The sequence below is a fragment of the Eleginops maclovinus genome, chromosome 14 (genome assembly GCF_036324505.1).
Source record: "Eleginops maclovinus isolate JMC-PN-2008 ecotype Puerto Natales chromosome 14, JC_Emac_rtc_rv5, whole genome shotgun sequence".
In the NCBI taxonomy this organism is placed as follows: domain Eukaryota; kingdom Metazoa; phylum Chordata; class Actinopteri; order Perciformes; family Eleginopidae; genus Eleginops; species Eleginops maclovinus.
Window position 1 is genome coordinate 2,487,746 of NC_086362.1, and position 13,429 is coordinate 2,501,174.

At 40.2% G+C, this 13,429-nt stretch overlaps 1 protein-coding gene across 1 annotated transcript in view; it reads right to left on the reverse strand.

The window, feature by feature from the left end:
* Nucleotides 1-13,429, reverse strand: part of col4a6 (collagen, type IV, alpha 6) — a 99,277-nt gene that overhangs the window by 40,488 nt on the left and 45,360 nt on the right.

Here is a 13,429-nt window from a genome sequence, read left to right on the forward strand (position 1 = left end):
GCATGGTTTAACTATGGGTTTAACCAATAAAATCGGAACACTTTCACTATCAAATCAAGCTTCATTTTTCCCCATTTGCTGCTAGATTTCTCAACACTAACCTCAACCAAACGACACGTGAGCTGATGTAGATCATATGATATGATAGCTCATATATAAAGGCAATTACATGGACAAAATATGACTAAAACTGGCATAAAAACGGATTACGTCATGATTTATAGCTTAAAGTCTTTCCTCATGTGATTAAATGGTTAAAGTTTGGGACTTTAAATCAACATAATTGACATAAACAGGCAGTATTTTAAATTCAAGTTCAGATAAGGCATTGGAAACACTAGTGTTGTTCTGAAAAACAACAAAAAAACAACCTAAAATTTGCTTTTTCTGGAGCTTTAAGTGCATCTACTCGTTTTCCTCAGCTGCAGTTTGGAGATAGACAGTTAATATGTCTACCTTTACCTGGAACTAGCCAGATTTTCTTCATTTTTTCTCCCTCATAGACCCTATAATGCACAGTATATAATCTCAGCATCCCCATCTGCAGCCCGTAACCTCCACGTGAACCGCAGATTAACCCCGCTGTGTTCAGGGTGGCATTCCTGAGATATCTACTGAACGTCACGCCGTGCTTTCTGAATTTATAAGAGCTTTTTTTACAAGCTGACGTATGACATGGCATAAGCTCACATACGTTGAGCCTCTCATGGCTTCAAAAACAGCCTCTTTTCACTTTACGGACCACCTGCTGTGAGGAGACGTACATTTATACATGATAATACTGATTTTACAGATGTATTTCACCTGCTCTGTGATGTATTGTCAACATGCTATATCAACTCCTTGTTAATTTTAGAGCAAATGTCACTTATGAGTGCATGGTTCAGGGGTCTACTTGGGGTCAAACTCAAAGGTCACACTATGGCATTTCGATGTGATTAGTGATGAAAGGGTGCTTGCGGGGTGGAGGAGAGTGGGGACAGGCGACGGGGGAGAAAAAGGGTGTGGACAGGGGGAGTGATGGAGGCTCAGGGGTGGATGAGGAGAAAGTGCAGGGTGCATTAGTTGATAGGACCACAGTGTGTGAGTGTTCGTTTTCATAATAACGGAGGTCAGGGACCCTCAGGACCCCCGTAAGCAGTCATCAGATGGTCTAGTCTGGGAATCAGGGTAATATAATGAGAGCCTGGGAACCACCGGGGTGAAGAGTGTGAGAAATATTCACTTAAAGAGGGATAGAGCAACGCAGCATAGTGTTGAGTTATGCTGAAATAGTATTTGTCAAAAAATATTCTAAAATAAATGAAAAAGTCTAAATAAATGTGTAAAAATGTTTGGATAAACAAAATCCAAAACAACATGCAAACAATGTGCAAAAGAATTATAATAATACGAAAATAAATGACAAAAAAATGATGATCTTGTAGAATATTATGCATTGCTGAAGATTAAACTAGACAAAAGTACATAAAAGGAGTTTTACAGCAGTACCTTCATCAAAGAGTTGCAATAAATATCCTTTAATTCGTGAAAAAAGACCAAAAGAAATATGAAAAATGCCCCATATGTAATACTTCAATAAAAAAGTCAAATATCTATAAATTGATCAGAAAACGTGTGAAAAATTAAGGTTGATTACGTGGAAAAATGTCAGAAGTGATGTCCAAAAGAAATATCTTACTATGTGAGGAAAGTCTGAAAATATGTTGAAAAAATGACATAAAAATGTATGACAAAAATTAAGCGAAATATTTCAAAAGGAAAATGCAAGCAGTATACAAAATAAATCCCAAAATATATCTTAAAAAGTACCAAAAAGATGTGATCTTATAGAATATGATGTATTGCTTAAACATTATACACAATATTATACTAACTTAACGTACATTAAGGAGTTAAAAACATCTACAGCAGTAACACGATTAAAGATTTGTGAAAAAATCAGAAAAAGACCCCCCCCCCAAAAAAGAACAATGTCCAGAAAATGTTTTAATATGTCAGAAAATATGTCAGAAAATATGTCAGAAAATATGTCAGAAAATATGTCAGAACATATGTCAGAAAATATGTCAGAAAATATGTCAGAACATAAGAGTAAATTAATGAAAAATGTCTATAAAATGTTCCAAAAGTATGTTAAAAATGAGGGAACATGCAACATGAACAGATATAATATAAAACATTACACTACTTCCACTAATCGACAAAAAACACAAAGTGAAGACAGAGCAGAAAGGGAGGCCTGGCTCAAAGTAAAAAGCCCAGAGAGAAAGAGAGAGGGAGAAAGGAGGAGAAGGAGGGGAAAGGTCAGCTCTCCTCTCTCTGATCTCCTCGACTCGTGTAATCACAGTGACAGAAGGAGGGCAAGAGAGGGAGAAATCCAGCTCTGAAATTTGGGCTAATGGTGGCAGCGAGTAAGAGGAATGGACGGAGGCCAAGCCGTGGAGCAGCTCGTTTGGACGAAGGACATAAAGAAGCTAAAAATAGACGCTGAATAAGCTTGAACGCTACGTCCAAACCAGAATAACAAAGACAGGATGAGACGTTGATGCAGTTTGAGGGAATTTAAGGCAAAAGGAGGTGATCTCTATATCAAGTTTCTTTATTATCCTCCTTTTGTTAAAGCACCCATTCCTCCTCAGGTGTTGTCCAATCAGAGCAGAGCTACCTCTCATTGTTAAAGCCCCTTTAGATTTATTGTTTGGTGATATAATCCAGCCTCCACCTGAGATCAGGCACTCTGTCCACACCCACGGTTAAAAGTGAAGGATGATATGAGCAAACAGATGCTAAGCCATGTGTTGTTAAATACACAAGAAGACATGCAAACAAAAAGGAGATATTACAGGACGTGTGGAGGCAGGTAGAGCTGACTGTATACGATCTATACAGAACATTTCCCGACTAAATACCCTGAATATTATCCTCACAAAGAGAGAAGGACACACACTAAAGACTCCAGTCTGCCGCAGATAACACAGACACATGAGGAGCTGAACGTCGGGTTTAACAATAGGAAAAGTTCCTGGATCAGATCATCATCTTACACACTGAAACTAAACCCGCTCGTGTCTCGGAGCGACGGGATTTCTTCCCTTCTTGTCGTGTATTTAGCCCCCGGCATCACGTAGTGTCTTAATGCTGAACATTGGAAATAACATTGTAACTCGGGCTCGGTGATACCATCAGTTTTCAGTCCATAAATGATTAGTCTAAATGAAATAAAACACGGGGAAGCTACGTCACATTGGGTTAATATTTACATTAAATGCTTGAAAAATAAAAAGTGTTTTTATATTCAAACCACAACTTCATTGCGCTATGAAAGCAACATATTTAAGTGGATTTAAAGGCAAAAATGTAATGAAAATAGGCTTTGAATTTCACTTTGATCACATACAACTTGAATTAAAAACAAAATAATAAAGACCTAGCCTGTATGGCAATCATAACGACATAGAAACATATTTACAAGTGATAATATATCCCATTTAGATAGTATAATACCCAAAGACGCAGCGATGGGTTTACGTTAGAGAATCTGCTTCGTACCTCAGGTGATCTGACCCTTCATGTCGAGATAAGGGACTTTCTTCAGTCTGAAGTCAATAAATAATTAGTCGAAATGAAATAAAACAGGGTGAAGCTACGTCACATTGGGTTAATATTTACATTAAATGCTTGAAAAATAAAGTGTTTTTATATCTAAACAATAACTTTAGCACATTTTGAACGCAACATTTCTAAGTGGATTTAATATTCCATAACAATGTACTTTAAATATCAAATATCTGTCGAATTAAGGATAATTAATTGGAAAAAGTGTGGATGAAAATGTGAAAAATGTCCAGAATATTTCTAAAAATACTTCAAATATGATGCATTGTAGCAGATTAAACTCTCCATCAGTATTACAAGTAGGTAAAACATCTTTAAGCGAATTTAAAAATGAAAAACGTTGGAAAATCTGCTTCACGCTTCAGGTGATCTGACCCTTCATGTCGAGGTAAGGCCCCCTGAGGTGAAGGTAGAGGAATGCCAATCCGCTGTAGGGCCAGACATGCACAGGTGAGGTACAGCACCCCACCTAAAAGCCCCTCGCTCGTAATTTGCATACATCCACCCGACCCACAACGTGAAGGAACTCATTCTGTCATCCCGGCATTACGAAGCTATGTGCCTCTAAGCTCCGGCTAATGTTCCCCGATCAATCTCCCGCTGTTTGCTCATACTTTACTGTCCAAACAGCTTCAGGTGCGTGCGTTTTAACCCCCTGCTGTTCATACACCTGAGAGTGGCAGCTCACATGGGGGGGGGGTTTAATGTCTTGACTTGCCTTTTCCATTCCTATAGGGTCGGCTGATGTTATCTGCAGGAGGGTTGAGTCTACGGTTACCCACGAGTCGGGGTTTGAGGCGACGTCCGGGCAGCTATAGGGTCGAGACAACATCGGGACTGTCAGAGTGTTTTGAAAAATAAAAAATGAGATAAAGCTTTCTGCTTGTTTTGGAATTCCTCACTTTGGACGTGATGATGGCGGGTGGGGGGTTAAAGCTCAGAGAGGCAGAGTGTGATATGGATTACTGTATGTAAGCGTACAAGCAGATTAAAGTCAAAGTATTATGTCGTTAAAGAGACAATGTGTGGGTTTTTTATGTCAAATAATGACAATTTGGCCATTTTCTATCTCTAAACAATGATTTATTGGAAGTATTATTAAACAGGAGTACTAAAAAAAACTTAAAAGTACATTAAATAGTAGAGAAATGAGACGAATTATAGATTAAAAGAGGAGGCGGAGACCAAAAATGAGTATAAAATGTAGCCCTGGTTCCTTCAATTGAAACACAGGAACATTTTAAATGTGTGGAGGAGTTTTATTACTACTTACTCTAAGAAAAGATACCATCTACTGACTTATTTAGCATAAAGATAATGACGCATGAATTGATTTTCTCAGCTTCTGATCAAAATAACAACCTCTTTTTTCTATGAAATGGTGAAGATGTGCAACCAGAGCCAAAGATATTTATTTAAAAGCAGAAAAACCTCACGTTAAAGCAGCTGGAAAAGGATATTTATGGGCTTTAATTAGCTCATGCTTAGCGTGCCAATTATTCAATCAACGAAGCAACACTCTTCAGCCCTAATTGGCTCTTTTGTTTGGATCCTAATGTAGAAAATGTGTCCTATTTGATTGGAATAAAGCAGAAGAAGGATGTCATGGCCAACAGAAAAGGTTAAGAATATACAAAGTTATCTTAACGAAAAGACCAAAGAGGTCCGACCCAAACTGTGTGACTGACAGGTGAACTCTGGGAACTGAAGTGCAGGAAACAAGATGTTTTAAGAAGGAACGACAGGTCCTAAATTGACCCTTCAAACATTTCGCTCCAGGAATTTGTTAAATCCACCGCCTGTCAATCAGCATGTCATCGGGTGTTATCAACCAATGGGAGTGCAGAGTGTCCTCCAGTCAAAAACACACTGCACAATACAAACCAAACATAGCTGGTTACATAAAAGGGGAGCAGCCGCTTTCTCACAACAAACAACACGACTGAGATCATCTCTGAGTGACAGTGGAGATGGGGAAAAATGGATTTGGAAATCCTATCTGACCCTCTTTACGTTTCACCTGGACGTGAACCTGACTTTGAGGAATGACTCAAAGGAAACACACACACACAAGAGCAGCGGGTTGAGACTCTGCAAGCAAAGAAAGTCAAAGGGCAAAGAAATCAATTTAGAGATAAGAGGAGGAAGAAGAAGGTAGAACAATATTCCTCTCTCTGTGTCCTCTGTGTCTTAAATCAATATCCCTATCCAAGTAATGAACAGTGCGGCTATACTGGTGCCACGATCAATTTCAAAGGGTTAAATAAGCAGTCTGGTAGGTACCACAAGCATTGGATGCTAGCTAGCTGGGGCTAACATGCTAATAAGTGAATAAGCAGTGATGGGAGATAACTTTGCGGTGCATTTACTCCAAAACTTTTTCTACAATGTGCATTATACTTCAGTGCAATACTATGCAGTGGGAAATATTGTTTAACTGTACAATATTTAGCTCAGTAGCTGACTTCTGCAATTGCATGTCGATTACAGACAACGAAACACGGTCAAAATTCTGCACGACGGTCCAAATTGAGACACATCCCTCCTTTTGTTCTTCATCATCTCACCTGTTCCCTGTTTTGCTTTCCCCTTGTCCCCTTTCTTCTCTGTCCTCCCCTCCCTATCGCCTCCTCCCTGGTCCATCTGTGACCCTGACATCCACAGCGGGAAGCTAACCAGCTGTGTTTGGGCCTGCAGCGCTCCTCGTTTACTTCTGTTTACTCCAAGCCGTACTATACATCTGCCCACGTGCACGCTTTGTGTACTTCGTATACAAAACTCACATTGTATTTCTGTTCTGCACTGTCCCCCCCCCCACCCCCCACCTCGTCTGATCATGCAGGCCACCCAGCTGGGGTCGGGTCAGCTTTGACTCGGCCAGACAGCGGAAATTTGTGGCGCTGAAAACAAACAGGACGAGCCGGCTGACATGGCCGACGGCTGCAGTGCAAACAAAGTTAGGCACTGATGTCAAAATGCATTTACATCAGGAGAGGGACCTCACTTTTATTTTATCTGAAAGCCAGGTAAAATCCTCTCTCTTAGATCTCATGAGTCATGAAGCTTAAACACAGGTGCATGATGGGACTTTAGGAGATAGTAAACAGTCTTGTGTAAATCTTTCCCAATCGGTGATCCCGGTAATGTTACAAACTCTCAATCCAAACGAGCCAAAGTAAACTCGGATTAGTTAAACTAAGCTAAAGTAAGCTTCTCTTAGTTACACATGTCCCCTGACACAAAGAGAATAACAGAAACAGCCAGGTGACGCATGTAGTGGCAGCACAGAGCACCATGCATGTACTTTTACTTCAATATTATGTGACAAAATACTTCATTTCAGGGGGAAGTTTTGTACTTTTTACTCCACTAAACTTATTTCTAGTTAGTTTCATTGGAGGGTTGGATTACAAAAAAACAAGATTATGTATAAAGGGCTAAATATGTCTTCCATCAATGCTAAATACTAGAATAAAACATGTGCAATTAAAGTGAAGTACAGAACAGAAGTGTTACCACCAAAATATAGAAGACTATTAAGAGACATATTAGATCATGAAAGCATTTCCATGTTGGTATTTCGAGGTGGAGCTGGTTTGAAGTACTTTTGAATAGTTATCATACTTTAGCATTTAGTGCACACGCACACACACATACACACACACACACACACACACACACACACACACACACACTGTGTCTGTGTGTGCGGTGAGGATGGAAAATAAACATTGCTTTTAGGCAGGATTAGGGCGCTACCTGCCTCACCTTGTTCCCTTTCTTTCTGGAAAAAGTGTGTTAAAGAACAAATGAACTGGGGCGAGAAGCGGCACGCACACCCAACAGGGGCTACCCGACATGTTGGTGCTAACACCACCGCTACAGGAGCTGGTATGAAGCCGTGCCCAGGTATTTAAGTGTATCTCTACAGGTAGATGTTATCAAGTATTGATCTGCAACACAAACACACGAAACAAAGGTCAGAAAAACCTCTAATCCAATGACATCACCTCCTATGTGTGCTACCCTGACTGCTAGCACCAGGCTATTACAGTCCAGACCCCCCCCACTACCCAGCACTATCAGTATTCAGTCCTGTAGCCAAGATGCCGTCCCACAGACCACATGGTCAGAATCGGAGCTTCCGGTAGAGGTTAGCTTTCTCTCTCTCAAGGCGTAAATCGACTCTGAGCGCACGAAAAACAAACCGGAGGCTCCAAATATAGAACGTTGAGTCACTTTGAAAAGTGCATACAGGGTCAGGAATCAATGCGTCTGTTTATATCTTACTTTTTAAAACTGTTTAGTCAACTAGCGTCCTGATTGGCATGAAATTGGGTGTAGAATGAGACAAGGAAGAACCCCCTTAAATGTGTCCGAATCACAAGGCAGATACACTGACGTTGCAGAAGTAAAAATGGGGTAATCCGTGCAGACTTGAACGCACCTGGTTCAAATCCGATATCAGACAGCGATAGCACTTCAATGAGCTGATAAGACATCTATCTTTATGGAACAACAAGCCGATCCCATAATTCTGTCAGTGCAACAATAACGCTGGGATTCCTCTGGCTTTGCAGTTTCCATTGTTTTATCCGCCAGTGGAAACGATTCATCATCATTCTGTTGAACAACCTGTTGAAGTATGGCATCTAAATCTCTCAGAAAGGAACATCCTAGAGTGTCTTGGCGTGCCAATAAGCAGCTGCGTCATCCACGCCGACGGCAATACAAAAAATCAGAGACACTTTATGCAGCTAAAGACTCAAAAGCAGCCAAAACAAACAACAAGCCGCCGTCTGGACAGGAGGGGGGAAGAAAGGAAGGGTGAGCTGTGGGGCAGAAGAGATGTTTGGAAATCATAACCTGTGGCAAGACAACAGCAGAACAGATGTCGTGTTTTGACTTGTGAAGTAAAGGAACATTTTGTAGTGACTAAAGTAGAAACAAAGCTGCTTCTGAATCAAAGGATGATGATTGGTGGATCAAACCATCCAAAGGCTGCACGTGTCAAAACTAGAGAAAGCTTGTAGACCTCTAAAAGATCTCAAAGGTTGGAAGAAATCGTTCGAATATTGGATGGATTTTTGGTTTTAATTGCTTTAAAAAGTCATGAGAAATATAATTGCCCCCAAAACAGGGAAATATAAGAAGGTGACATGGCTAATATCCTCAATTTAAGTGTTTAGTTTCTACAAAATAACAAAAAAAGCAGTCTTGTTTGTTTTATCTACATGCACCTTACACAGCTTCATTACAGAGGACAATATCCTAATTTTCTGGCTATGTTTTCACAAATTAAGCATGCATTTTAGCCTTTGCAGACCATTTACATGCACTTAAACCTACATAACACACTACCGGGAAGGGAAAACCCCAACAAAAGATCTCTCTACAACTATTGTCTTACTTTGTCCTGTCACTCAACACTCATTGATAATTAATGATGGATTAAACATCCTGTTCCCCTGCAAACATCTGGCTTTGGTTTCCTCCAATCGTCACCGTGCAACATGAAGGGATTATTACTCCGGATAAATCACTTCCACTCCCGAGCCGCCAATAGAACAAAACGTTATATGCGACCACAACAGAAATGTTTAGACAGTTTGACAAATGGTGCCGCTAATAGAGAGGGGGGTTACATTACGCCACAGACTATGACACTCTGGAAGCCAACGAGACGTATGACTCTAAAGATAATATTTACAATGCACTGGAGGATGTGTTAGTGTAGAATAATGCTAACAATAGCTGGTCGAGTATGAACAGAGCTAAGACCTACTGCAGGGGAGTAAATACTAAATGAAATTTACAACAGAACATGCCCCTCGTGACTTATCGTTACTGTCTGAAAACCGAAACAGTTTTTAGAAGGATTTGTTGCTCTTTGTGCAATGACTAATTCGAGCTGCTGTAATCTCTATGTCTCAATGGAGGATGTACGTTTACATGAGTACATCCCATATTATAAAAAGAGGTCAATTAAGGAAAAAGTCTCTCAGTGCAACCTCAATTTTTAATCAGTCAAATCAAAGGATTTTACCAGACAAATATAGTCAAATGTGATTAAAATAGAGTTGTTTTGTTGCGTTTCATTGTATTTTTTGGTTTTAATTCCCATCCTTAACCACTTAAAACTGCTACTGTAAACAGGATGCAATATAGGGTTTAAATGTAAGAGTAACAGACAAAGAAGCGTGAGCAAATCCTGAGAAAAATGTGCACAAATAAAGTACATTTAATCTTATCGTTCTGAGTTTTCTCAAGTTAATCTTGAAGTAAACAAACTCAACTCGACTATAAAAGCTTAAACTGTGTGAGAAACAAAAATCTCGAGGCGTGTAAAGACACACATGAAGTAACAGTGCCCACCCTCTTGATAAGTGCTCTGATAATCACCCCTTTGAAGCACCCATCTCCTGGGGGGGGGGGGACAAGGGGCTTTTGAAGAGGATAGGGGAGGCAGTGGTAGATTAAAGTTGTGTAATGGCTTCAAACTGGTACACATGGGATACAGGTGGGGGTGTAATGGCGGACACATGGGCATTATTGTGTGAGGAGGAGGAGGAGGAGGAGGAGTGAAATGAGATCTGGTTGCCGGTGTTTTGTACCTGGGAGCGACATGTGTGCACAGAAAGGAGGGAGAGAAGTGCACATATATGTGGAGAGAACATGCGTGTGTTTTGTCTCCACAGCACAATGGGGCGCCAATTACAGCCTGTGCATTAAGAGCGGCAGAAATCTGAGATTCACAGATACTCTCAAACACACACACACACACCCACACCCACACACACACACAAATGCGTTTGAGTTTAAGGTTTCGTCCGAGTGTAAACCGATCGGTGGGTCCCCGGATCGACGTGAAAGGATAAATCCCTCCAAACACTGCCATGTGTGTGTGTGTGTGTGTCTCTCTACCTGTATGTGTGTGTGTGTGTGTGTGTGTGTGTGTGTGTAAGGATGTCAGCCTGGTAAAGATCAGTCAGGACGATCCTCACGTCTTCACTTAGATAATATCAGTTCGGCCCCAGAGGGCAGATCGACTGCTCTTTGAAGTGTTCAATAAGTGACAGTATCAGAAATCTGACACCTAGGGTGTAAAATCATGATGTGTGGAGTTAAACAAAAACAAGAGATATCTCTGAAGAAGTTACTAAAAACACGTATTTCAATTACAAAAGTAGAAGCAATGATATATGTCAGGTGTATATGGCTATTAATGGTAGGATCACAACATTTAACACCATAAAACTGGAGTAAGATGATTATCAGTGAGCGTTAGCATTCACTTAGCATGAACTAGGCTAACCGTTTAGATGTTTCGAGTTAAGCTAACAATAAGCTTCATATTTTACAGATTTGATGCTATTCTTAGTCTCAAATAACCCTCAAAAGTCCTGGTATCATCATATTTGATAGAAAAATAGTGATTAGGCTCAAAAAGGAGGGGTTTAATAGACAGACAGTAAAAAAAGAGAGACAGAACATGTGTCTGTGGCCCCAGAGCTGTGTTTCTTATTCCTTCTGCAGGAATTCAGTGCACACACACACACACACACACACACACACACACACACACACACACACACACACACACACACACACACACACACACACACACACACACACACACACACACACACACACACACACACACACACACACACACACACACACACACACACACACACACACACACACACAGGAGTGAAATCTGTGTCCAGATTACCACCGACCCTCCACTCACACCAGCTCGACAGAGGAAGAAAAAAAGCAGAGCTCTGAAGTTGCAGCGACACTTCCGTTGCTAAAAATAGTTCCCGTTTGGCAGCGGTGGCTGGCAGAGCGAGGTGTTGTTTGGCAGCGCGGCGGGATACACTGAGGTAACCTGACCTGCAAACTGGCTCCGTGACTCGGGGGGGATTTTTTAAAGAGAAAACCTGGGTTTGCAGGGATTATTTAACCACATCTTAATCTGATGTTAATGCAAACAAATGAGCGCTGCTGAGGATTAGTTTTAAAACACGTTGCATCATTTTGAAACAACTTAAATCATGAGAAATTTGGTTATTCAGCAGTAGCTTTGTAGTGAGTTTAACCTTAAAGTTAAAATCACTTTAAAAAAAACATAGAATGATAGAAAATACAAATGTTGGCTTGTTTACGACCTTTAAATGATGTTAAACAATATTTTAAATGTCAAAACCTTCTAATTAAAGTAAGAAAACAAGTAAATAGATAAAAAATGAATGTTTTTTTATTAAAAATACAACCTAAATATAGTTATGGTAAGGAAAAAATACAAGAAAACTATATTATAAGAAGGATAACTATTAGATTTTTCTATTTTTTGTTCATGAATTTACAAAAATTAGTGCCTCCAGGTTATTGAAACGTCTCATCACTTTTCCTCCACCCACAGCTTCTTTTATTCCTCAGTGAGTCAGGTCACGCTAACAAAACATCCCTAACCACAGCCCAGATTAAAGTGGTTGAAGTTCATTCACCCCAGCAGACACCTCCCTACCCGTCATCACACACACTTCTCCCGTTTGATCGGTGCACGTTTGCAGATTTATAGAGACAGACAGAGCGCTGAGTCACTCTCCATCAGCTGCTTCTTGTGTCGTCTGGTTTTTTCGCTGATTGAGGTGAATTTGCTACAACAATAGAGTGTGCATTCCCCCGGTCACCACAGGGTGCTCTGAACAGTCTGATTTAACCCACAAAGGGTTAAAGGTGGAGCTCTGATTCATCCCTAGGTGTGTCTCGTCCTACTTTACCCATAATAAAGACTCAATTCTACCTTGGAGTTCCACTTTTGACCACAGGGGGCGACCCATGGAAGGACACAAGTGCATCATTTCATGATAAAAACAAGGATAATTCCACTTGCTGACCCCCAAACACACACCAACTCACACCTGGGAGAGCCGGCGGCGGTGTAACAAGACCACAGGAACCGTTCACTCCATTAAATTTCACTTCTGTCTGTTAAATCTCACTTATTATGGTGACTAAATAACTTGGCTGCAGAGTGGGTCATATTTGAATCATCTTGGGTGTTTGTTTGAACCGGCCTGGAGGAGCAGACGGGTGGAGATAGTCTGGATAACATCAAAGAAGATTATTAAATCAACAACGGGAAGATCTTTTTTGTATATATCAGCCTCTGCAGGGAGGTCAGAGGTCAGAGAAGCACCCTGGAGCTGCCACAGATTCAGTTTCTTGCTCAAAGACAAACAACAACTGGTTCAAATCTAAAGAAAAATGCTCTCCAAATCCACATTTTCCATGCATAATTAACAAAAAAGTCATTTATCCTTGCATAGCGACACCAACTGTTCCTTTATCTATCAATGAGGCATTTCTTGGCTTGTTTTCTACAGATATATTAAGTATAATTCCCATTTCCTTCATTTTTTAAGTCAGCATACTGTTGCTTTTCCTATGAAGCTTTTTTAATATAACAGATTTTTAAATCTTGCAATCAAAAATCTTGCAATTTGGCTTCTGAGGGTGTTTTTATAGATTAGTTTGCATGTTGTTCAACAGAAATCCTTGTCTCTCAGTGGGGAAAATGTACAAAATCTGGTTTGAAACATCCTTTTAAAACAATTTCACACTTAGATATGACTTAAGATATGATGCATTTATTTTAAAAAGACCAAAAGACCTTAAAGCTACTTTTTCTATGAATTGGAGCGTAAGCAATTGCCATTTTCATTCCATTTCCATTTGCAAATCGGAGCTTCTCTCCCATAAAATCAGCTGTGCAGGCTCCAGTGGATCCTCTGATATGATG